At 37.3% G+C, this 25,568-nt stretch overlaps 1 pseudogene; it reads right to left on the bottom strand.

Annotated features, from left to right (window-relative positions):
- Positions 1-23,550: 23,550 nt before the first annotated feature.
- LOC143618923 (F-box protein SKIP2 pseudogene) lies at positions 23,551-25,219 on the bottom strand (annotated as a pseudogene).
- Between the last annotated feature and the right edge of the window lie 349 nt (positions 25,220-25,568).

The raw sequence follows: 25,568 nt of genomic DNA, 5'->3' as shown, positions 1-25,568 counted from the left end.
GGACTTACAAGCCATCTGGACTTACATTCCTTTCATTCAGAGTGTTTAATGCCCCACTCTTGTAGTTCTGTTAGTGCCCCTTAAGGTCATGATGTATTTATTTATCATTTATGATTGTGAAGCATATTTCGTTTTCATTTTTTTTTTCATTTCCTTCATTTTCTTTTGATTATAAACTTTCAAATATATATATATATATATATAGCTATTTAGTAGCTGCTCATAATTTGATAAACTATTTTTGGTAGACCAAAACATCAACAGGCTCGTGTATGATTGGATAATTGCCTTTCTGCCTATCATTCGTAGAGATGTGCAAGGAACCATACCTTAGTTTTCAAATGAATCACCACATTTAGCATGATTATAGTATTTGTATCACTTAGATCACTACACTCATGAGAAGAAGCTACACAAATTGTCAATTTACTGAATAGAAATCTTTTAAGCCTATAATCCATGAGTTAGGAGATTAGACAATATACTATCATTTCCCAGTTTAGTTGGATTCAATCTCCACTTTAAAAACAATTTTCGCTTCTGATTAAGAACTTGGATAATGTTATCATCTCCCTTGTATGATTACCAAAACCATGTTGCTTAATCAAAACTCTTTACCATTTAAAAACCATTTTTCTTTTGAAAATTAAGTCGAAGAACAGTGATTTTAAAGATGGTGTTGTCATTTAAGCATTTGAAACCAAGCACACACTTTCACATTATCATAGCACAAACTTTCAGATAGCATAAAAACATCAAATTATCAGCTAAGTCTGTAGAGCATGCCCAGAACTCCATCGAGCATGCTCGGAAGTCTATCGAGCAACCTTAAGATGTAGCATTACAGAGTTTGTGCTCGATAGACTTGAACATTGTGCTCGAACAATAGAGTTGTGCTAGGAATACTTAGAAAGTTTTCCATAGCACATGTCCATGCTCGAACATCAAAAACATATCATTTGTGCTCGAAATACTTGAGTGTCCTCAAGTGTGAGTTATTTGTGCTCGAAGAACAGCAAACACACCATAAAGTACAGAACCATGCTTGGAATACTTGAAAAGTTTTCCAAAGCAAGTCTATGCTCGAGCAACTGAGCAACGACATCTGTGCTCGAACCACTTAGAATAGTCTTTCAGAACCCTATGCTTGTGCTCGAAGAGCAATAAGCACATCATCAAGCACAGATTCATGCTCGAAGTACTTAGAATCATAAAAATTCATAGATCAAAGTACTAACAGCTGTAATTATCAAAGCTAAAAGAAATTCCACACAAGAACAGAATAGTCAGAATAGTCAGTTTAGCACCGCAGTCAATCATGCAAACATTCAAAGTGAGTAACATAGATCATCAGTAAACACCTCACTTAAGCACACATCCTAAATTAAACCTCATCGGCATTAATCATTCCTAGGCATTTTAACAGAAAGTATTGGTGAACAAATCAGCCAAATTATCAGATGTGTCTACCCTTTTCATTTCTATAAGCCCTTTTTCTTGACAATCCCTAATGAAATGATGTCTAATTTCAAGATTCTTAACAATGAACATAGCGGCAGTATTATCAATTCAAATAGGTGTGAGTAAGAAATTCAAATCATAATCCAGCAGTTGGTTTTGAATCCACAGAACCTGTGCATAGCAGGCAGATGCAGCAATCTCCGCTTCAGCAGTAGAGATTGACACTGTGGTTTGTTTCTTGCATTGCCATGACACGAGTCTGTTTCCAAGAAACTGACATCCTCCTGAAGTTGATTTTCGACTTATGTTGCAACCATCATAGTCACTGTCAGTATAAGCCATCAAATCAAAGGAAGAGTTCTTTGGATACCAAATTCCCAAGTCTGGTTTTCCTTTCAAGTATCTGAATATTCTTTTCACTGCTAGCATATATGACACCTTGGGGTTTGCTTGAAACCTTGCACAGACACACACAGCAAACATAATATCTGGCCTGGATGCTGTGAGATATATTCATGCTGGTCTACTGGCTCCCCCTTTTCATCAGGTACCATTTTCTCATGTGTGTCCATTGGTGTTGACATTGTCTTGAAGTCTTGGCACTTGAACTTGGTGAGAATCTCTTGCACATATTTTGATTAATTGATGAAAATTCCATCTGTCTTTTGTTGCACTTGCAGTCCAAGGAAGAAATTCATTTCTCCCATGGAGCTCATTTGGTATTTGGACTTCATCACTTGCTCAAATTATTTGCACATTTGTTCATTTGTTGAGCCAAAAATGATGTTATCCACATACACTTGCAGCAGTAGCAAATCTTTTCCCTTTCTTTTGTAAAACAAAGTCTTGTCAATGGCCCCTCTACAGAAACCATGTTCTAAAAGATGGTTAGAAAGCTCATCATACCAGGCTCTTGGTGCCTGATGTAATCCATAAAGTGCCTTGTTGAGCTTGTAGACTTTGTTTGGATGAATTGGATCTTCAAATCCAGGAGGTTGAGCGTCATAAACTTCTTTATCTATCTTTCCATTCAGAAATGCAGATTTTACATCAAGCTGATAGACTTTAATGTTCATTGATGCTGCATATGCTAGAAAAATCCTGATAGCCTCTAGTCTTGCAACATGAGCAAATACCTCTTCAAAGTCTACTCCTTCTTCTTTTAGACACCCTAGAGCTACCAATCTAGCTTTGTTCTTTATCACTATCCCCCTTTCATCCTTCTTGTTTCTAAAGACCCATTTTATACCAATTGCATACTTGCCTCTGGGCTTGTCCACTAAGTCCCACACATGTAAGTCTCTGAACTGAGCTAATTCCTCCTGCATAGCTTCCACCAAGCTGTTGTCCTTTAAAGCTTGATTGATATTCTTTGGTTCAACTTGGGAGAGAAAACAGGCATACAGACAGATATTTGCTCTTTCAGATGCACTTCTGGTAACTTTCATGTAGGTCTCCAATGATGTTCTCTGCAGGGTGATTTCTTTCAACAGAGGTAGTTTGAACAACTTGTGGTACATACACTTCTGCTTCTAGATTTGTCATATTCATCTCAGTAAATTCATCTTCAGATCTGTCTTGATTTTCAGCAGAGGTTTGAACATGATTGAGTCCTGATGTAGATGCCTCATTTCCTCCTAGCTGCAATGAGTCAAACAGCGTCTGCAACTGAGACATTTCTTCAGTCTGAGAGGGTTGTTGACTTTGGATGGGTTCACTTTCAATAACACTTGGACCTTCATTTGAGATTTCAACTTCAGCCACTTGTCCAACTCTCTCTACTTCATCTTCTTCTTGGATGTTTCTACCAAAGTCAAAACCATTTGCTTCAAGAGCAACTGAGGTCCATAGTTTGTTCAGATCAACTTGTTTTTCTTTTTCTTTTTCTTCAAAGCTGGTTCTGAACATACTATCATCCATGTCTTCACTATAGATTTTAAATGATTTGATCATTTTCTCAAGATCAAATAGCCATCTTGGACCATCAGTATTGTTGAACTGATTTTCATTGAAGATGATGTCAGATGATTCAATGACCACCATGTGCTCTTTCACATAGACTCTATAAGCTTTTGAATGAGTTGAATAGCCCACAAAGAAACATTCCAGTGATTTGGACTGGAATTTGTTCAAGTAGTCCTTTGTGTTCAAGAGTGAGCATTTACATCCAAAAGGCTTCAAGAACTTCACATAAGGCTTTCTCTGGTAGAGAATTTCATATGGTGTCTTATTTTAAGCCTTGTTGAGTAGAACCCTGTTCTGCACATAACATGCAGTGTTTATTGCTTCTGCCCAGAAGGTAACAGGAAGGTTGGCATCAGCAATCATGGTCCTTGTAGCTTCAATTAAAGTTCTATTTCTTCTTTCTGCAACACCATTTTGTTCAGGGGTTCTAGGAGCACTATACTGCTGGAAAATACCCTTAGAAGTGCAGAATTCACTCATAGTGTCATTCTTGAATTCTGACCCAGTGTCACTTCTAATTACCTTCACTTTCTTGTCAAGTTGATTTTCCATCTTGAGTACACAGGATTTGATCAAATTTGGGGTTTCATCCTTGGTGCCCATGAAATATACCTAAGTGATATTGTCACTTGGTTTAGGGAAGTCAAATCCTAAAGATGTCTTTGGATTCAAAGTGTTGGAAAAATCCATCTTGATTGGCTTGCTGAGATCAATTGCTTGTGGATATTTTTCTTTGACAAAAACGATTTTCTTCAGCTTGGATGGCAATATTGAAGAACTTCCCTCTTCTTCTTTTGAATGAGTGACATTTGAGCCAAAACAAGGTACATCTCAGTACGTATTTACCGATTAAGCAAATAAACGCCTTTTGCGTAACAAACGAACGATTAACCGAACGGGTCAGCTTATGACCCAGCTATCTCGGGGGGCCATCTATAAGTGATATACGATCTATAAAAGCTAAAATATTAGTAATATGGCCTTAGTTCTATAGCAAACAAGTTAAACGAAAACATGCTCGTTTAACTACCCGCAATAGATTTAAACGCGAAAGATAGTTACAAACCAAGTATTGTATCATCCGTTAAGCCGAAAAAGACTTACCAAACACTTATTTGAAATGTTTTAAGCGATCCGTGAAAATATTTTTGATTTTTACAAACATAAAGTATGTTTTTATAATTTTATACAAAACTAGCCGAAAAACACTCGTTTTCGCGATGTTTAACGCACCCGATAAGTTTTTTGCACCAAAAACCGAACCCGAACTAAATTTAGACCGGGCTTTTCGTATTTGGGCTTGAGAAATCAGAATATTGGGCCAAAACAGCCCAAAGGGAGCCCATAAAGACTTCCGATCGGACTAAATTTAGACCGGGCTTTTCGTATTTGGGCTTGAGAAATCAGAATATTGGGCCAAAACAGCCCAAAGGGAGCCCATAAAGACTTTCGATCGGACCAGCCCACCCCACCCCACCCCCATTTTTTTATAAAACTTGCTTTGTAAGCTTGATTATTCATTTTAGTTGATAAGAAGTTGAGCTCCAAGCAGATCTAAACCTGATTTTCCAGAATCTTTCAAACCCTAAGGTAAGGAGCTTAAATAAGTAACTTTTGTACTTGTTTAACCTTGATTAATACCATAAAAACATGTCTTGATTACTAAAAATCATTCCTAACCATGTAAAAATACCAAAAATGGTCCATAAATATGTTTTGATCATACACATGGTAAGGAACCTGTTTTGATAGTTTTTTTGGCCATAAACACGGATTAAAGGGTTGAAACGGCGTTTTTACGGTTCAAAAGTTTATTTTTGTGCACTAGCCGAAACCCTAAGTTAAAGGGTTGTTCTATTGATGAAACCTACTTGGTTTGTGATATAGGACTTGTATCTAGCCTACATAGGAGCACAAGAGCCTGAAAAGTTGATTAGAAAGCCGGAAACGAACCAAAACCGCTAAGGTAATGCCGAAACACTCGCTTACGGGCTATTTAGGTTAAGGTTGTGATGTGCATATTATTAGGCTTTGAAATTTTTCAAGGACATTAGGGACTAGGTTATTGAGTCCCTGTTCAAATTTGGTAATTTTTCGACCATCCGAGAATATTTGGCGAATTTATTACCGAATTGGGATGTTTATTTGGGAAAAATAGCTAAAATACTTCAAAAATTATGTAATTTTTCCGGGAACTCAGATTTGAATTTTTTGATCACATATGAATTTTGGGATCATTTGGAGAAGTCTAAAGGTGTTTTGTGTATATGTGTTCGTGTGAATTTTTATAGCCGAATTTGGGCCGAAAAAAATATCGCATGAGCTTTTTAAATTCTGGAATTGATACAGCTTGTTTTGGGACATGATTTGAGTATTCAAGAATTTTTGTGGAATTTTTGGAAATTGTTTGGGGTAAACGGATGATTTTCATGCGAAATATAGCTGATAAAATGAATTTTTATAAATTAATAAATCAGTAAATAATTCCAGAAATATTTTTATAAAAATATACATATTTTAATTGATAAGTGGCTAAATTTTCATAATTTAATAATTAACGGTTAATTAATTATGCTAATTTAAAGATTAAACAAATTCAGTTTTTATAAAAACCGGCAAGTTCGCGACTAACGAACCTGCGGGAATATCAAAACACCAATAGTCATCAAAAATCATGTTTTTTGGACTAATTAAGTAAAAACGAAACTTTCTATGAGAAACGTGGACAATCCGGGTGGATTGTGCACGTTTCTTCTTAAATCAAACTGAATAAACGGAAACGGGCCCCATGGCTAATCCGGGACCCCAGTATGTGAACTTTCTTTATAACTTAATCATTTTGTTATCCAATACATTTACCCAAACTTATTTCCCCATAACTGTTTGCTGAACGCGTAAACGAACAACTTGGCCCAGCTGGGAAAACGGGAATATGAGCCAAGTTCAGTTCTAAGTATTAGACATTGAACAACATCACAACCTAAGCCTATTGCCACTTTCTGGGCGTTCCAGCTACACCCTGATTAGTTATACAGCCCAGTTTAGTATTGACTCTGATCATAAGAAGATTTCATTGGTTGTTCAGTTTCTTCTTTATGACTGGTTGTGGTTCTGTTCTCTTCTTGATGACTGGCTGTGTCCTAGCACATATATCAAATGGAACATGCTCTCTTCTCATTCTTTCATGGTGCTTTCTTACCTGTGATGTCATAGGTGGAAGAAGAGAAATTTTGTCACTTTTCTTCTTATTTGTTCATTTATTCTTCTTCCCCTTTGATGACTTAGAGCTTCCACAGCTACAATTGCTTTCTTCACTGGAGTATTCACTCCACTTCTTTTTCACTCCTTGAGGCTGTTCATCAATCACAGTTTCTGACTTATCAGTCTTTTTCATCACATGATCTACAATCACATCATCGTACTGCTTGATAAATTCAGGCTTATCATCAAACACATTTTTGAACTGTTTGAGATACTCACTTCTGCTCTCTTTATCAACTTTCAAAGGATAACTGTCACAAAAAGGTGGTGGTACCTTCTTGTACTTCTCTTCTTTTGTCATTTTGTCAACATGACCAATAATGTTTCCTGTAGAGACAAGGTTTTTCAAAAACTCCATTTCAATCAACAACTCTGCATTCTTGAGTTTTTCATCAGCAAACATCTTCTTTAGTCCTTATATCTCAATTCTAATTCTGGATTGAACTTGATATGATACCATACAATCATCCTCCAATCCCTTGATTTGACTTTCATATGTAGCCTCACTATCCGCATACACAGTCAGAAAGACATCCTTCCTTCCACATTCAGTTTTCCATTTTCCAACCTCCTGATTTAATTCATCAATTTTAGCAAGAAGATCAGAAATAGGAGTGTCAGAATTTACCTGGGTGTTGGAAGATTCAGCCTTGTCATTTATTTTGGCCATGAATGCGACATTTGCCCTTTCCATCTCAGCAGCATGATTACTCCAGTCAAACTCTCCATCCTGAGCCACCCTTGTAACAGCTACATTCCCTTGATCCCTTTGCTGGTTCACACCATTTTGAGATGGTCTGTTTTGATTTATGTGAACCTGCATCTGATTATTTATCTGAGGTTGAAATGTTTGTTGCTAGGTTCTATTCTAATTTTGATAGGGATTTTGGTTAGGCATTTGATTCCTTTGCTGCTGATAGTTTTGGTTCTTATTTGATAGAACTGATTCTGGTTAACTTAATTGCCAGACTGCCTTGGCATGTTAAATTCCCTTGCAAAGTATCCCGGTTGTTGACAGTTATAACAGATGGCTTTGGATTTGTCAAATCCAATCCTTTCATTGGGTCCATTGAAACTACTTCTGCCAGTTCTATTATACAACCTCTTGCTTCTTACTGCCAACATAGTCGCTTGCCATTTGATGTCCATATCTTCTAAATCATCAGCATCTATCTGTTCTAAGTCTTCTTGCACAATGCTTGTGTTTATCAGATTCTTGGCCACAAAGGCATGGTAAGACTCAGTGAACATTGAGAATAATGCCTGGTAATCTGTTCCTTGAGTTGGATTGTGTTGTGCAAAAGTAGATTGCCCATTTCCAGTAGATTGATTGTCATCTTCCATCAGCTGCACATTGAATCTTGACTGATTGTTACTAGATGAGTTTGCTTCTGATGGTTCCTCAATAATAGGCTGTTGATTCTTGATCGAGAGATTGCCCATTGGTGCCACAAGAGCATTGTTCATTTGAAAGCTTGGCTTGTCCTCTCGAATCATATGATTCTCAATCATTTCATGCTCAACAGCCTTAAGAAAGGCAATCACATCATCCAATTTGAAGCTAGAAAAACTTGCCTTTTCCTTTATAAACTTGCTTGCAGTGTACCATTCGCCAGAGAGAGATGACAGAAGCTTCTTGTTAAGCTCAAAATCGGAAATCTGCAAATCAGTGGTCCTAATTTCATTCACAATGGTCATGAACCTTTGTAACACTGACTTCAACCTTTCTCCTTCTTTAAACTTAAATATGTCCAACTGCTGCTTCAGTCGGTCTTTCTTAATATCTCTCAACTCAGTGTTCCCTTCAAACATTTCAATCACTGCGTCATACATATCCTTTGCGTTTTTATGATGATTTACAGTGGTTAAAATTTCCCATAAGAGCCCCAACTTCAGCATTGACAGTGCTTTATCATCCTTCTTTTTCATTCTCAAATCAACCACAACGTTATTGTTTGGAGCTACTGAAGGAATATATTTCCCTTCAATGATAGCCATCCAAAGTTCTGGATCGTTGTAGTTCACTGCAGCTTCAAATAGCACCTTCCATTTTATGAAGTTCTCTTGTCCAAGCAACCTTGGAAGCTTGTTGGTTGACACTTCCTGGTCTTCCATTTCACCAGATCTGAGTTTTTCAGCAGCAGAGCACAGTGAATCTTTAAGCTTCTTCACAAACCCTCAGTCCCGTGGTCTTCAGTGAGCTTACTCAAGCTCTGATACCACTTGTCAGACCGTCCGTCGGGTGAAACCTTAGAAAAGGTTTGACAAGAACACACCGACTCGAATACTCAAAGACCGATTGAATATCCCGGCGGAATCAGGATATCCAGTGATTGAGAATGAAGGATTGTGAACAGATATCAAACACAAAACAGTAAATGATAATCGGTAAAGACAAAGATTCACTATATTTATTGATACATTAGTGGTACAGTGAATGGAATGTCTAGGGTTTTGTGTGACGGCGACGGCTCTTGTACGATGAACAAAAGGAATGTTTTTCGTAATCAGTGCGTGCCTGCCTCCATCTTGAAATTCGTTTCCCAAATCTGTACCTTAAAGGTAACCTAGGACGTCTATTTATAGACCTTGACTTTCCTTTTCAGACGTCCTAGTCATTACATAATGAAAGATAAATCTAATACAAGTGTTACAGTCCTCGAGCAAGGTACATACCTTGCTCAAGCAAACTTCCTATACTAGATGTGCTCGGTGAGTATCCTCGAGCAGACTTTACTTGGAATATATTCTCTTTCGAAGAATACATATTCCCTTTGAGTAAGATTCATTCCTCTTGACTTGTTCAAACTTTGCTCGAATAAGTCCATCGAGCAAGCTCATTCTTCTTGATGTCTTCAGTTTTTCTTATTCAGCAATCTTTAGCATGCTCGAATGTAAATCTTGCTCGGTAACTGAACTGTGCTCGAAGTCTTTGCTTTGATTCACGTGACATCCTCTTATTGCATCCATGCTCGCCCCCATGTGCTCGATCATCCTGTGCTCATAACCCTTGGCTGGAACTTGTATGATCAAGGTGTTTGCTCGATTGGCAATCCATGCTCGATAGAAGAATACTCTTGCTCGTTGAAGTGTAGCTTGCTCGAAGCCTTAACACTTAGAAGAATCAACCATTTAAGGTTCAGAACCTTGCTCGAAGTAGTAAAAACCATGCTCGATCGTCTGTGCTTGCTCGAATTCCATACTTAGCCGTTTCTGAGGAGGTTGAGAAGATTCCAATCTTCCTTATCAAAAATCCGACCCAACAAAACCCCCAACACAAGTTAGAAGTTTTCTGGGGTTAGCCAGTTATTATCAAAGATTTATTCAGAATTTCTCTAGAATAGCCGTTCCTTTGACTTCACTTACTCGAAAATCAGTTAAGTTTGAATGGGGACCGAAACAAGAAGAAGAATTTAAAAACCTGAAGCAGAAACTGACAAATGCACCTCTCTTAGCCCTACCTAAAGGTCAAGATAGCTTTACCGTATACTGTGATGCTTCACACACAGGTATGGGTGCGTGTTAATGCAAGGGAAAAATGTTATTGCTTATGCTTCTAGACACTTGAAAGTACATGAAAGGAATTACACCACGCGATCTCGAGTTGGGAGCTATAATTTTTGTATTGAAATTATGGTGACATACTTGTATGGTGTTAAATTTACTGTTTATACTGATCATAAGAGTCTAAAGCATATATTTGATCAAAAAGAGTTGAATATGAGACAAAGACGATGGATGGAAACATTTAATTATTATGACTGTGAAATCGTCTGTCATGAAGGAAAAGCCAATGTTCTGACAGATGCTTTAAGTAGGAAAGAACATGATAAGCCAAAAAGAGTACGAGCTTTGAGGTTGGAATTTAAAATTAATCTACTTACCTAAATTAAAGAAGCTTAGAAGTTAGCACTAGAAGAAGAGAATATAAAGGCTAAAAAAGAAAATGGTACCATGAATCAATTGGTTAAGGGCGATGATGAAATAATCAGGTTAGGAAAAAAATCTGGGTACCGATGGTATGAAGTTTACGAGAGAAGATATTAGAAGAAGCACATAAGTCAAAATATATTATGCATCCTGGAAGTGACAAGATGTATCACAATCTTAAGGATGATTATTGCTGGATTGATATGAAAAAGGAAATTGCCTTATATGTTGCCAAGTGTTTAACATGTTCAAAAGTTAAGGCAGAACATTAAAAACCGTTGGGTTTATTACAACACCTAGAGATACCGATCTAGAAATGGGAAATGATAACTATAGATTTCATCATGAAGTTACTAAGGACTTCTCGTCAAAATGATACAATCTGGGTTATTGTAGATAGACTTACCAAGTCTGCCCATTTCATTCTAATCCAAGAATCTTTCAACATGGATAATTAGCACAGTTATATGTAGAAAATATTGTATCCTTACATGGTGTGCCATTATCCATCATTTCCGATAGAGATAGTCGTTTCACCTCCAACTTTTGGAGAAGTTTTCAAAAGGCAATGAGTACGCGCTTGAATTTGAGTACAACATAAAACCCACAAACATATGGACAAAGTGAGAGGACAATTAAAACACTCGAAGATATGCTTCGTGCTTGTGTCATAAATTTAGGTGGTAGTTGGGATACTCACCTATCTCTAATGGAATTTTCATACAATAACAGTTATCACACAAGTATTCAAATGGCACCATATGAATCATTATACAGACCAAAATGTAGGACGCCCGTATGCTTGTCTGAGATTGGTGATAATCAATTGTCTGGTCCTGAAATTTTCCAAAGAAAGACTGATCAAACAATTCAAATTCGAAAACGATTGAAAGCAGCACGAGACAGACAAAAGAGTTATGCTGATATACGCCGAAAACCGTTGGAATTTAAGAGGGAATAAAGTGTTGCTTAAGGTATCACCTTTGAAAGTTGTTGTCCGTTTTGGTAAGAAAGAAAAATTAAGTCCACGATTTGTTGGACCATTCAAAATTCTTGAAAGAATAGGTCCTGTAGCTTATCGGTTAGAGCTACCAGAAGAGATGCAAGGAATTCATGACGTGTTTCATGTATCAAACCTACGTAAATGTTTAGCCGATGAAACGCTTGCAATGCCTCTGAAAGACATGCAAGTGATTGAGAAACTTAAGTTTGTAGAAGAACTAATACAAATTGAAGAAAGTCAAACCAAGTTCCTTAAACGTAAAAGGTTGAAACTGGTAAAGGTTAGATGTAATTCCTGACATGGTCTGGAATTCACTTGGGAACTTGAATCTGAGATGAAAAAGAATATACCCTTATCTCTTTACATAAATCTCTAGGATGAGATTTTTCTAAAAGAGGGGAGGATGTAACACTATGAAAATGCCCCATCTAATTATGGGCTAAATATGTCTATTCTGAAAGATAAAGGATCAAAAATGAAAATTTTGGTTTTCATAAATCTTAGTGCGACACAAAGCTGGAAATGAACTACTTCGCGATACGAAAAGTAACTGGCACTGAAATCAAGGAAGAAAGAGTTTCGCGCTACGCGAATGAGTACTTCGCGCTACGCAAAACCTCGTTAAGTAATTAGCGTGTCCAACTACGTGTCAACACGTGACACATTCTGGCAGGTTACGTGGCCTGACATGTCAGAATAACGGTTCGCGCGACGCGAACGGCTATATCTTATCCTTCACGAGACGCGAAGAAGCTTAAAGTAGACTATAAGTAGGGAAGCTACAGATTTGAACCATCTCATCCCAAAACACCTCATATTTCACACACTTAACCTAGAAGTTCGTGCCTATAGTCTTCCGACGATCCGACGGCTTCTTTTCGCGAGGTTTACGCAAGATCCGAGGTTCCGAAGCCCCGTTAACTATCTGTTGCCTTATTAAGCGAAGCACTACCAAATATCCGCTGATCTTTTCTTGTTCTCATTCTCAAGTAGTCGCCTAAGGTAGGAATTATGCTTTAGCTACTTTATTACATAGTTATTTGAGACCTAGTTAAGAGGATAGTCATTAAACTGTAAAAGATTTTCAAATAATATTTTTACTAAAGTAATGACGTTACTTTAATAAGAAGTAATGTTATCAAAATTATATATTTTGACGGGCATGTAGTAACTGTAAGGGGGATATCATTAGTAGACTCTTCTTGCCTAAGATAAGTAATTCGCACAAATCCCAACCAACCGTTTGCTTACCTGGGGAAGTTTACCAACGTGATATAACCTATTAAACCAAAGCATGCTATACCAAACGTCATATGTAAATACAATTATATTTTCATAAAACGACTATAACTATATCAAGGTAAAATTAGACTTAAAGGTCTGCTGATTTTCAAGAAACACCATCAACGTATTTATGCAAACCTATTACAAATATAGGTTAACAGCATACTGAAAGGAAAGGTTCTAAACGACACCGAACTGACAACAACATGTGAACTGATATTACTCTTGTAGTACACAGGTTGTTTATTACAAAGAGTCTGATAAATGTTTGCATGAGATTACTTGTCTCTAAAATCGTTATAATACAAAGGGGCTGTTTGGGATTCATTATTTTCATCTACTTATAACTTATAAGGAGAAGTCATAAGTTACAAATGCGTAATTTATCAACATTTCCTCTCACTTAATAAGGAAACCAAAACACTTTTTTTTGACTTATCATAAGTTACAAGTTATAAGGAGGTAAAAATAAGGAATCCCAAACACCCCCAAAATAGATAATAAAAGGCAACTCAGACCAAATACACATGTGTCTAGATCCATACACAACTGACCATTTGGCAGAAAAAACCAAGTCAGTCATAACCAGTTCTCCAACAAGGTCACATAGCCTAGGGAAAGGATGTCTCCGAACAGGAGCTATATAACTCGGGGAACCCTTAAATTGTGTGTGTAGGGCAGTGGTACAAATCCCGAGAATGACAGTTGTTCATGCTAAGATTGTGAAACAGAACACAATGTTTATATTTAACGACTGTTATAAATTATGTTATTTAGTCAACGTTTCAATAGCACATAGCCGACGTATTTTCTAACCCTTGCAGGTAATTAAGTGCTAATATCGATAGACAAGGATTAGGAGTCATGAAGATAGAAGATCGCTCAAGATGGCTCAATTTTGAATATAATCCTTGTAATAATAATACGACAGTATTTTGTAACCAAATACTCGGGTATTTAATTCCCGAGTAGATTTTCAATGTAAATTAATATTTTATATATAAAGTCTTCTACTAAAATAAACCCGCTACTCAGATATATTAAAACAGGTACCAACTGATAGTCACGTCCCTAGGCCTTGGGCGGGGTGTGATATTACCTGTTTAGACACGAATATTAACAAGTCGATTCGTATTTATCTGTTTATTACACGAAACTTGTTAATACCATACCTGATACCTCTTAAAGTCTGTGAGAGCCGAGACCCGGTGCGGAAGCGTGAATAATGATCGTTATTAACGGTGGAGCTCGAATCTGAGCTAGGATCGAATCGAATTCACTCTTGAAAGGTGTTTTGGGCGGATGAGTGGTGTTTTGGGAGAGAGCCTGAATCGATTACAATGAACAATAGACTGGATGAACACAAATATGTAATCGAAACACAAATAAAAAAGTGGCAGCATGATTTCATTTATCAAAAGATTGTCATACAGAGCACTCAAACATACAATAAAGATCAGCCACCTCTAGGAGAGCTCATCCCGGAGGCGGCGGCTCTCTCATAGGGATAAAACCCTAGATCTCACCTAATACACAATACTCTCATACTAGACAAATTAACAAATACATCTATTTATACTAGTCTAGCATGTCTTAGTCTTCAAGTCATTCACCCTTGGTTGAGACCAAAAATATTAATTATTTTTCACCCATAAAAATAATAATTCGATGCGTCGGTCTAAAATATAAGTCCTAACAAAGTCGTGTAAGTTCGTGTCGTGTATTTGTGTATCATGTCTAAATTGCCAGCCCTAAGCTTGGTGATACCATAGAACTTTAAATTCTTATAACTAATAATATTGTGGTCATATTGCACAACCATCGCGGTTGGAATCAATAGTTGATACCTTTGGCAACTTTTGAAGTGTTTGGATAATGAAAATAAAAAACTAGCAACAACCAAATCTGTTTGATCGATAAACAAATATCTTAACATTAAGGAGATGTGCATGATTTGCTACATCTTGACTCAAATAAAGTCGAACGATCAGCCTGACGAGACAACAGAACTTTATATTCTTATAACTAACAATATTGTGGTTATATATCACAACCGTCGTGGTTAGAATCAATAGTTGATACCTTTGGCAACTTTTAAAGTGTTTGGATAATGAAAGGAAAAAAACCAGCAACAACCGAAGTTGTTTGATCGATAAACAAATATCATGAAGATGCCATGATTGAAATTGATATTTCACATAAGCTTGCAAGATACGATGTCAATGGCCCACGGTATGCGTTCATTTATTTCTTTATTTGTTTGTCTTTTTAGTTTTTTTGTTTTGTAACTTTTTTTTTCAGATTTGTGCGAATGCAAAGATGATTTGCCTATCATAATCATATTTGTATTGTAAGTGGCTACCGGTATTTGTTTGCAACATTTAGGCATATTATTATTTTAGCAATGACAACAATGCCATTTTATCATCACAAGGTTTTTTAGAAGCTCGGTACAAGTTTATACAAATTTCTGCCAAAATATCTCGCTTGTTTATGATTAATTCTGTTCGCGAGCTTGGAAGACAACTTTTGAAATCTGTTGCATGTGTGTTTATTTCTCTCTATGTACATATATCATACCAACTAAATTATATACAGTTGACATGTGAGCCCAATAATAATTAAATATAACATACTAGACATACACTTATACGCACCATACAAACTACTACGACCAGTTGCGATAGCCTCCCCTTTTTTGTATGAAATAATTAGACACAACAATTTGTATTAAAAACTAAAGTAACTCTAAAAGAAAAGTTACAAACCACGTCACAATAATGTCTCCGTAATCCATTACTTCACCTACAATAATTGCAAATATATAATCATCCAATCAATTTGTTATTGTAGATTACTCATAAAAAATAGTTTTCACATTTTTTTTCATTCATGAGTTAATTACACCAATTATAATGTCTTTTACAAATGGCATGTTATTTCTTTTAAACAACCATAATATCAATCTATGTGTCATTCAGTCGACTTATTTACTAACCTATAGTTGGAGTTTATATACACCAATTCTCGAATTTAAAACTTTTAACCAAAAGCAATACCTAATAATTCATGTACCATTACATTTTGGATTCCAATACATCTAATGCTTCATCATGTATAAGAAAAAAATAAACAATGGAATTCAATACAACTTTCGCATTTAGAAATCCAGTCTAACTACTCACAAATTAACACACATTTAATCTTTTATGTTGAATGTAAATCATAAAACCCACAAAACTACTTTATTAACAAATATTTCATATAACACGATGTATATATATACATAGTCAATATTTAAATGTGCAACCCCGCACAAAAAACAATGTCCAACAAACCATATGCACATACGACAGCACGCTCGCATTGATAACCTATTACACACCCACCAAACACTACAAACCAATATGAGGGGATAATTTACACAAACTCGTAGCAACGCGTGGGCAATTCTGCTAGTGCTATATAAAACATGGGGTTTTTGTAAGTTGACGAGCTTTGCATTGTTAAGTTTTAACGCGTTGTTAATTATAGTATATATTAAAGGAAAACTTGCTGCTAAAAGGGGCATCTTTGTAATTTCCACCGCTAATAACCACGCATATACTGATTGAATCAGCGTGAGCAGTTGCAATCGATGGGAGGCTTCCGACTCGAAGATAGGGGAGAGAAAATGATGGCCAACGATTTCGTTTCCCTTCACCGGAGACGGCAGCAATGTTCAACGGCGACACGTAACCGCCATTTGTCTACCTGTAAAAGTCGGCGTTTTTCTCCAATTAACTATTTCATCCTCATTCACCATCGATACACATGTAATTGGTGGTTAATCCGTTGACAGCAGGTTAGATACATGTATGTTCGTAGATGCACACACACATACATGTAATTGGTGGTTAAATGATTGATATGATCAGAAATGCATAATCCATGCCTCTTGTAGGTTAGGCTTTCTTCCCCAAATCCCATTTTCCCTAAATTGCATTTTTTTAGGCTTAGTTGATTTCATTGGTTTAATTTGAAATTGAATCTCTTAGACAGAGCTTTTCCGGTGTAGTTGGTCCTAACGGCAGCGGGAAGAACGACTAAGTGAAATTGACGTCTGCTAAATACGCAGTGCTCAAGTTATATAACTATAACAATACATATAAATAGCTTAAAATATGTAATAGGTACTAGATAATGCTGTCATGATATGCAGATCTATTTTTCTACAAAACAAAGACAAGCAAACCTAGGCGAAAAACAAAATGCATCATAAAACTAGATAACAGTAGGCTTCTGATATTATTAATTTTTAGTAAATTTATTTTTTTGCTACATTTTATTACATTTGCAGACCTTTTTGCTGAAAGTATTCTTGCTGCCGGTTGAAGGTTTAAGGTAATTTTATTTGTTTACTTTGTATGCTTTGCGATTACGTAACAGTTTTGTTTCATTTCTTTTTATATTGCTTGGCTGAATGTAGGCAATTGTTGCATGGTGTTTCTCTGGCTCACAAACGGAAGGTATTGTATTTGCCTTTATAAATGTCTGTAGGATATGTCTGGTAGCCTGGTAAGTCTTATAAAGTAGTAAAAATTGATATGAGAAGTTATAAATTTAAGGGATATACAAGACTGCAATTTTCTTGGCTATAGAGTTGTTTATCTATATTGACCTTTGGTCTGATTTACAAGCTATATTATAATTGGAGTTTCAAATCTGCAAAAGACTAACTGATTCTTTATTATATTTAAAATGCCTTTGTTTACTATTACTTCTTAGTTACAAGTAATTTTATGTGATGCTCTATTAATTGAGTAAATCAGTGAATTTTAACACGAAATTGAACTCTGTAATGTTGTTGTTTCGTGTAAGTATTGTATGAATCGCAACCAAACGACGCTTTACCGTGTTTAAGTTCCCCCGCAGGATGAAACACGCACAACTCAAATGACAATGTTCAATAGTGCAACCATCAATCTGGTAGGAATTTCGTGTACATAACTGATAGTAGAACAAAATTGTGTGAAGAGGGAATAAAAAAACCGGCGCATTGCGCTGGGCAACCCCTAGTTTAAGTTGAAAGTATAAGTAAGTTTGTTTTCGGGTTGGTCGCTTTTTAATGTTTTAATTAATGGTCTGCTCATACAAATTAAACATAACACTTTTATACAATTTATTCCGGAACTTTGAGTTATAAAATCATTTTCAATGTTATCTGGATAAAATTAATCTAAACATATTTATCCTTATAATTTAAAAGTGTTTTAATTGTTCTTTGATATAAACGAGCTGACTTATCATAAACTTTTAAGCGTTTAAGCGTACCTGTATAGAGTTTGTAGCATGAGTCTAGATCGAGTCGTCGGGATAATTATTTTGGTGCATTAGTTGTTCAAATCGGTCCGCCTGTACTCAATCTTCTTTCGGCAGGATGATTCGATTTATTATTTTAAAATTGAACGGATATCCCGACATTTTTTTTTATTTTTCACTTATAATTTTTATTATTTTATTCATGGTTATGAGCGACCGAAATGCTATACAGTCGTAACCACTACCTGTAAGCGAGCTTAAATGTTAAATTATTTTGTGCAGGTATGTCTCATCCGGGTTAGGGTTCATCTAATGCGGGCCATCAGGGGAAACGCCGTCGAGCCGTCCCTCAGGCATCTGGAGCTCAGGCTGCACTGCCACCACCAGTTCGACCCGTTAGATAGATCAGATACGCTCGTGCTGAGGCACAACCTCTTCCAGGGGCTGCCCCGAACCCCCTTCGGGTGTTAGCACATCACACGTTATTATAGTTTAAAAGAACAAAAAGGCTATGTTCAAAACTTTAAATTCTAAATTATGCCAGCTTATCTTTTACACTTTTTAGTCTTAAAAAAATCCAAATAGTTGTAAGTTAATACATAAAACACATTTAAAATAAATAAATAAAACGGGTTAACCCGTCAAATTAACACAAGCACAACCCGGTTTACTAAGCATGTTCAAATGCATTCGAGAACCTAAACCCAAACCTGCAAACTTCAAGTTAAAGTCGTGTGGTCAAAATTAAACAATAATATAAATGGGTACCAATAAATCACAGTCTACAACACAAGCCCTAGTCAAGGAAGCAGTGCCCATATTGGCCCGTATAGTACATCACCGATATAAGAAACTTGTGTTTACATATACACAACATGTGAATTTATAATAAAACGGCAATATTATAAGTATTATACAATTCTAAAGCAAAACATGGTGAATATTTTAAACCCTTGTGACGTGATAATAAATTAATAATATTGTATGACTACTTAGATAGTTAGATGCATTTTAAAAAGAAAAGGTTGTATCGTATATTGGTGTCAAAGTCAACCAAATTCCAAATATGGTTAATCAGATATACCAAACTTTGTTTTGTGACCGGACGTCAGTAAAAATTTAAATTAATGTACGCATTAAAAATAAATAAATAAATAACCAACATCTTGAAGCTATAAGCATGCAACTCGATAGTGATTTATACATGATTTACATTATTTTAAAAGGTTTCTAGAAAGGTTAGCTTGATTGTAACACACCAAAGATCAATTCGTTTGGTGATAGCCTCATTAGTTTTTTATAAGAGGTTTTGGGTTCAAATCTCGTCTGAAGCATTTTGTTTTATGATGATCATGTTTTATTCTTCAAACGGAAGAGTGATCCCGGGTGTCCAGCTATTTGATATTAAAAAAAAAAACAAAAAGTTCACCAAAGTGATTACTAAAATCTAAGTAAATACATAATTATCAATAAATAATTTTTTTTTATTTTTTAAAAAATAATTATAATTGTAAAAAGAGATCTAAATGGAAATCCTAATGAGTATTTTATAACAAACTTAGAGGTATATCTGATGGGTAATTATCCGACAAATATTCTACGGGTAATTACCCGACAAAGCCGAGTATGAAACACAATTTAAGAACCAGGTATGAAATTGGAATTACCAATGCCTAACCCGATGTTAACCTTATTGCACTATCTTCTTTCATGTCACTACCTCTCATTGTTTTTTTTCCTCACCATGGCTCTTTCCCTTTAGAGGGCGTTAGTAAATTCAACTTGTGCTAGCTTTGTAGTTGTAGGGGTGCAAACGAGCTAAGCCGAGCTCGCTCGAGCTCGGCTCCTTTAACTTACACAGAGCTCGAGATCAGCTCGTGAGTAAATTTTTTAGCTCGGGCTCGGCTCGGGTCGTTTACTATTTATCAAATATTTTGTATATAATTATAATTATTTTTATATATTTCTTTCTATTATAATTATTTTTAACATTATATATATTAATTAATAATTATTAAATATATATTTTAAAAATTATATGAATGGTAACTTCGTTTAGGCTCGCGAGCCGGCTCAAGCTCGACAAGTGAATTCGGGCTGGGGCTTATTTATTAAACAAGCTTACTTTCAGGTTCAAGCTCGATTAAGTCCGACTCAATCAAGCTTTTTAACAAGCCGATCTCGAATAGCTAACGAGCTGCTGCAACCCTATACCTTTTTCTTTTGTTCATCTAAAAAAAGCATAATAAGGTCTCTCTTTCCTCTAGATCCATTAAGTCCCAATTTACTATTTTTTGTCTTGGTCATATATCAACTTTATTATCATTTTTACGTTAACATACAAAATGAAGAATTTGCAACTACTAATTTCTATTTCTTTCGAGATATAACTTCCCAAAATATAAGTCAATAAAACATCAATATAACTAAAATATCTTCAGACTCAATTTTCTAGATTTGTTGATATTTTATTACAAAATCAATAATTTTCTGTCACCCTCACCGAGTCGTGGGATCCATTAACATAAAACATATAGGGTAGAATTAGATAAGTGGTCCAAGTCATTTCAAAGTATTATCATTAGCACCAAACGCTATGTCGTTTCAATTATGCTATTTTTGAATATTAGAATGTTAATTATTTGTTTGACCTGTTAATCATGATTGCGACTCAGATTAGAAAAACCATCCATGCAAGAACACATTACACATGCTGGTTAACTGCATTAATAGGCTCCATTATTATGCTTTGAAACAATTAATTGACACCACCCATGGCCATTGTTTGTCTTTCGCTTACTTGTTGCTGCTACAACCATCGCCATGCGGCCCATGCCACCACCACGGACGCCCCCGCAGCTGTTAATCAGCCTCCTTCGTCCCTCCACCTCCACCTCCACCTTCATCACCCACCGCCACGACCACATGACGGGTGCCCCTTTTCTTTTCTAAAACGACTCATTTCTACCCGCAAGGTGGGGTGAGGTATGGGTATAGGTGATCAAATCGGGTTGGTCAAAGGAACCGGAACCGGTTCAGAACCGGTTCCATTAGTCAACATCACTGTTTAAACCGGTTCCATGTTCGAACCGGTTAGGGAACCGAACCGGTTCCCCAACCCTCGGACCCGGAACCGGTAGAACCGGTTCTGACCGGTTCCTAAACCGGTTCTTACACTGTAACCGGTTCCAACCGGTTACAGTGTAAAAAATATTTTTTTTTTCGTTTTTCGTTTCCGCTGCTCGTATTTGTATAACATGTTAAATAAAAAAAAAAATTAACATAAAATTCATTTTATTTACTTTAAGAAGTTCAAAAAAAAAAGGTTACATGTTTTAAAATATTCAAAAACAAACTAACAAAACATTAAACTTATAAATATAAAGTTGTGACATATTATTTCTATAAAAGCCTTCTTGATTACGATTATGAGGTACAATACGAACGAAACTTGGTCCGGCGGTGGAACCTTGACCAACCGATGATTGTGAGGCAGCCATAACAACAAATATGAATATAGAAGAAGAGAAAACAAGAGATTAGAGAACTCAGAACGTTGTAATAGCGTTTTTTTGTATTTTTTTGCGTTCGGGTTTGCGTTTTGAGTGTTGTGATGAACCCATTACACCAAATACCTATTTATACTAGTAGTGGGGTGTTTGGGGAGCCAAAAAACGGCCATTTTTGACCCCAACGGTCAAAAAACGGCCATAAAACCGTTTCCCAACGGCTAGAACCACTCCAACGGCTATAACCGGTTCCGAACCGGTTCCGGTCGAACCGGTTCCAGAACCGGTTCCGGTTCGGTTCCGGTTCCTACCCGGTCCACCTCCAAACATGTCAAACCGGTTCCGGATCGTCGGGTTGAAACGGAACCGAACCGGTTCCTACGAAAAACGGGTAGGAACCGGTTCGGTTCCGGTTCGGTTCCACCGAACCGGTTCCAGGAACCGGTTTTGTTGTCCACCTCTAGGTATGGGTGGGAGTGGGATGGATTGGGCGGGTACCTTTTCTTATAACCCAGGGTGGGGTGGGTGAGTATTTATTTTCTAAAAAACCATTTAAACCCAGAGATAAGGAAGGCGGTGGAGTGTGGGCTAGTCGTTCCCTTTTATAAAACAATTCACCTGTGGGCTAGTCGTTCCCTTTTATAAAACAATTCATCTTAACCCGATTAAATTTTGGGCAAAGAGGCAAATCCGTTTTGACCCCAACCCAATTGGTACTTTTTCAAAACGCCCTAATTAACCCGAAATCCTATTGCTTAGAATTCGTTTTGACCTGAACTAATTTTGCTTAAAACCCGTTTTGACACATCACCTGAATATGCCCACTTTGCCATGCCTATTTTCAACTTGATCTTGTTTGTTACCCATTCCGGCCTCTATAATTTACACTCACAACCACTTAAAACCTCACTCTATAATTTACAAACTCCCCTCACAAAAATTTAGGGAACCGGATAAGAATGCTCTAACATCCTACTTTGCGATTAGACAAAGTTATGAAGCAAAACAGAACAGTATTCAGTCACAGACACAACAAAAGATAGCTGTGCAAACACAGTGAAGATCAACAGAACTATGATTTGACAAACAAACACAGCACTTTGTACCCTACCGAAACAATCAAGATAGGGCCAAACGGGCTAAAAGACAAGTTTTTAGGAGCGATCATGTGATGCATTCTCGTCCGGTTCTCTATTCTTATCTCTATAATTACACTAAAAACACCACATTTCTCTCTTTTGTTTAATTAAATAATATACTTTTTTGTACTTTTTTGTATATTAATCATTACAGTTTTCTCTCTCCACCCTATAATTTACAAAAAATCACTACCTTTTCCCCAAATTTACAAAAAATCACTACATTTTCTCTCCCCACCCTATAATTTACACTCACAACCACTTAAGACCTCACCCTATAATTTACAAACTCTCATCACAAAAATTTAGGGAACCGGATGAGAATGCTCTAACATCCTACTTTGCGATTAGACAAAGTTATGAAGCAAAACATAACAATATTCAGTCACAGACACAACAAAAGATAGCTATGCAAACACAGTGAAGATCAACAGAACTATGATTTGACAAACAAACACAACACTTTGCACCCTACCGAAACAATCAAGATAGGGCCAAACGGGCTAAAAGACACGTTTTTAGGAGCGATCATGTGATGCAAACATGTTTCGACCCGTTAGCCAAAATCCACTTAAGATTTTAAGACACTGCCATACTCTACAACTGTTTAATGTGAAAAAGAATTAAAAGAGAAGTTCAAAACAACAAAAAAAGTAATAAGAGAGAGCGCACACAGAATCGAAGCCAACAAAATGAACTCAACTTGAGATCAAATTCAAAGTAAAAAAGGTGAATCATACAGTAATAAAAAGATATTAACACCAAAATGCAAACTTGTGATCAATTTAACTTGTTCATAACTTCATATGTGAAAGACAGATAGTTCATGAGCTATTACCACTTGACCATCTCCTGAAAGTGCAAGGCACAAAACTCCTACCTCCAAGAAACCCAAATCTTGTCTTGAAGATCGATCCTCTTCGGCTCCCGATCGAATTAGATCTAACTGAACCAGGGTTAGGTTGACTAATAATTGGAGGAAAGTCAACTACATCTTCCTGCACAACGCCATCACCATCACTTGCATCCACCGGTTCCGTTTCAACCTCACAAAGATCCAAACTAACCACCAACGAACCCCTGCGCGCCCTTAACCAATCACCGACTTCAAAAGTCACATTCTTGCATTTCTTCACCTTAATCTTGACCAAATTGGGGCACCCCCAAGCGAAAGCTTCAATCCCTTCGTCGGAAACCGGGCACCCTTTGATGCATAGCTTCTTTAAAGCTAAACAATTTGATGCAATGCATGATATCTCACTATCAGCTATTGTTTCACTTCCACATAGAGCTAATCTTTCAAGCTTTGGGCAGTTTGTTGCAATTGCTTCAACACTAATTAAACTAGGGTTTACTCCAATTAACACAAGTTCCTGAAGTTTCGCGCTGTGCTTTGCGATCGCAAGCAAACCCTCGTTGCCGATCCTGTTCGTTCTCCACCCGTCGATATGAAGCTTCCGTAAGTACCTACAGTGCTCAGCGACGGCGATTACTCCAGCGTTAGTACATTCCGGCGTCTTCACAATATGCAAAATTTCCAATTTGGGGCAATTGGATAGAGACGAGAGGCCGACATCCGAAACCTGAAGCCTATCCAAATGAACTTCAACCAAACAATTATCCAAACTGGCAACCTCCTCCAACACCCGATCCCAATCGCCTAAGCACCGGAGCAACTTGAGCGCTTTCAATTTCTTGGCACCGGTAATCAACGGTCCAAACAACTGCCCGTTGTAAAGCTCCTTCAAGCACACCGACTTCAGCGACGAAGAAGCTGCAGGTGCAGGTGCGGGCACAGCAGCTCCGTCGGCGTCGCGTAAGCGCTTGACCGAGAGTTCCTCGAGCAACGAAGAAGTCTGGACAAGGGCGAAGACGCCTTTAACCCCAAACATACAAGATCCACAGGAAAACTTCTTCAAATGCTTACAGCTCTGGGCCATCCCGGCGATGCCCAGCTGGGTAACGTTTCGGCAGCCGCGGAGCTTCAAGCGGGTGAGATTCGGGCAGCGTAAGGAAATCAGAAGCAAGGCCTCGTCGGATATGCTAAGCGATCTGCGGTCGCAGCGGAGAGCGAGTTTGGTGACGGAATCGAATCGGGTGAAAATGGAGGGGATGAAGGGGAAGAGGTCGTGTTTGGCGTCCAAGGCGAGGCGGTGGCGGCTCTGGCCTTCGACGAGGAGCCAGCGGCTGGAGACAAGGGAGCAGCGTTTGCGGTCGGCGCTCGGGAGGAAGTGGAAGACTAAAGCTAGGCATTCGTCTGGTATTTCCGATGTGAAGTCGAAGTCGGTTGATGGGGAGAAGGACCGCTGGTGGTGGGTTGACCGCGGAGCCGCCTGGGTGGTGGAAGAGGATTGGGATTGGCCCATGCGGCCGTCGTGGTGCTGGTGGGTGTGGGTGTAGGTGTAGGTGTGGGTGTGGTGTGCTTTTGGTGAGGTTAATAAAGGAAAGGAGAGGAGAGGAGAGGAAAGGAAAGCAAAGGGTGTGGTGTGAGTGAAACGGGTTAAAACTTGGAAAAGGTTTCTTCTTGTATTAATGAGTTTGACCAACACTTATCCAGCTGGTTTCTAAACTCTCGGAATTATATTTTGGAAAAAAAAAACTGAAAATATATATACGTAAAGGTTTGACTGGCCGTAGTCGAGCTGAGCATGTTAGTTTTTTTTTAACTTGTATTTTACACTTCTTTAATGGCTATCTTAAAATTAAAATTTCATT

This window comes from Bidens hawaiensis, unplaced genomic scaffold (assembly GCF_021521415.1).
Source record: "Bidens hawaiensis isolate Kalapana, Puna unplaced genomic scaffold, B.hawaiensis_p1.1 tig00000284_1, whole genome shotgun sequence".
NCBI lineage: Eukaryota > Viridiplantae > Streptophyta > Magnoliopsida > Asterales > Asteraceae > Bidens > Bidens hawaiensis.
This window is presented reverse-complemented; position numbering and strand designations above follow the sequence as displayed.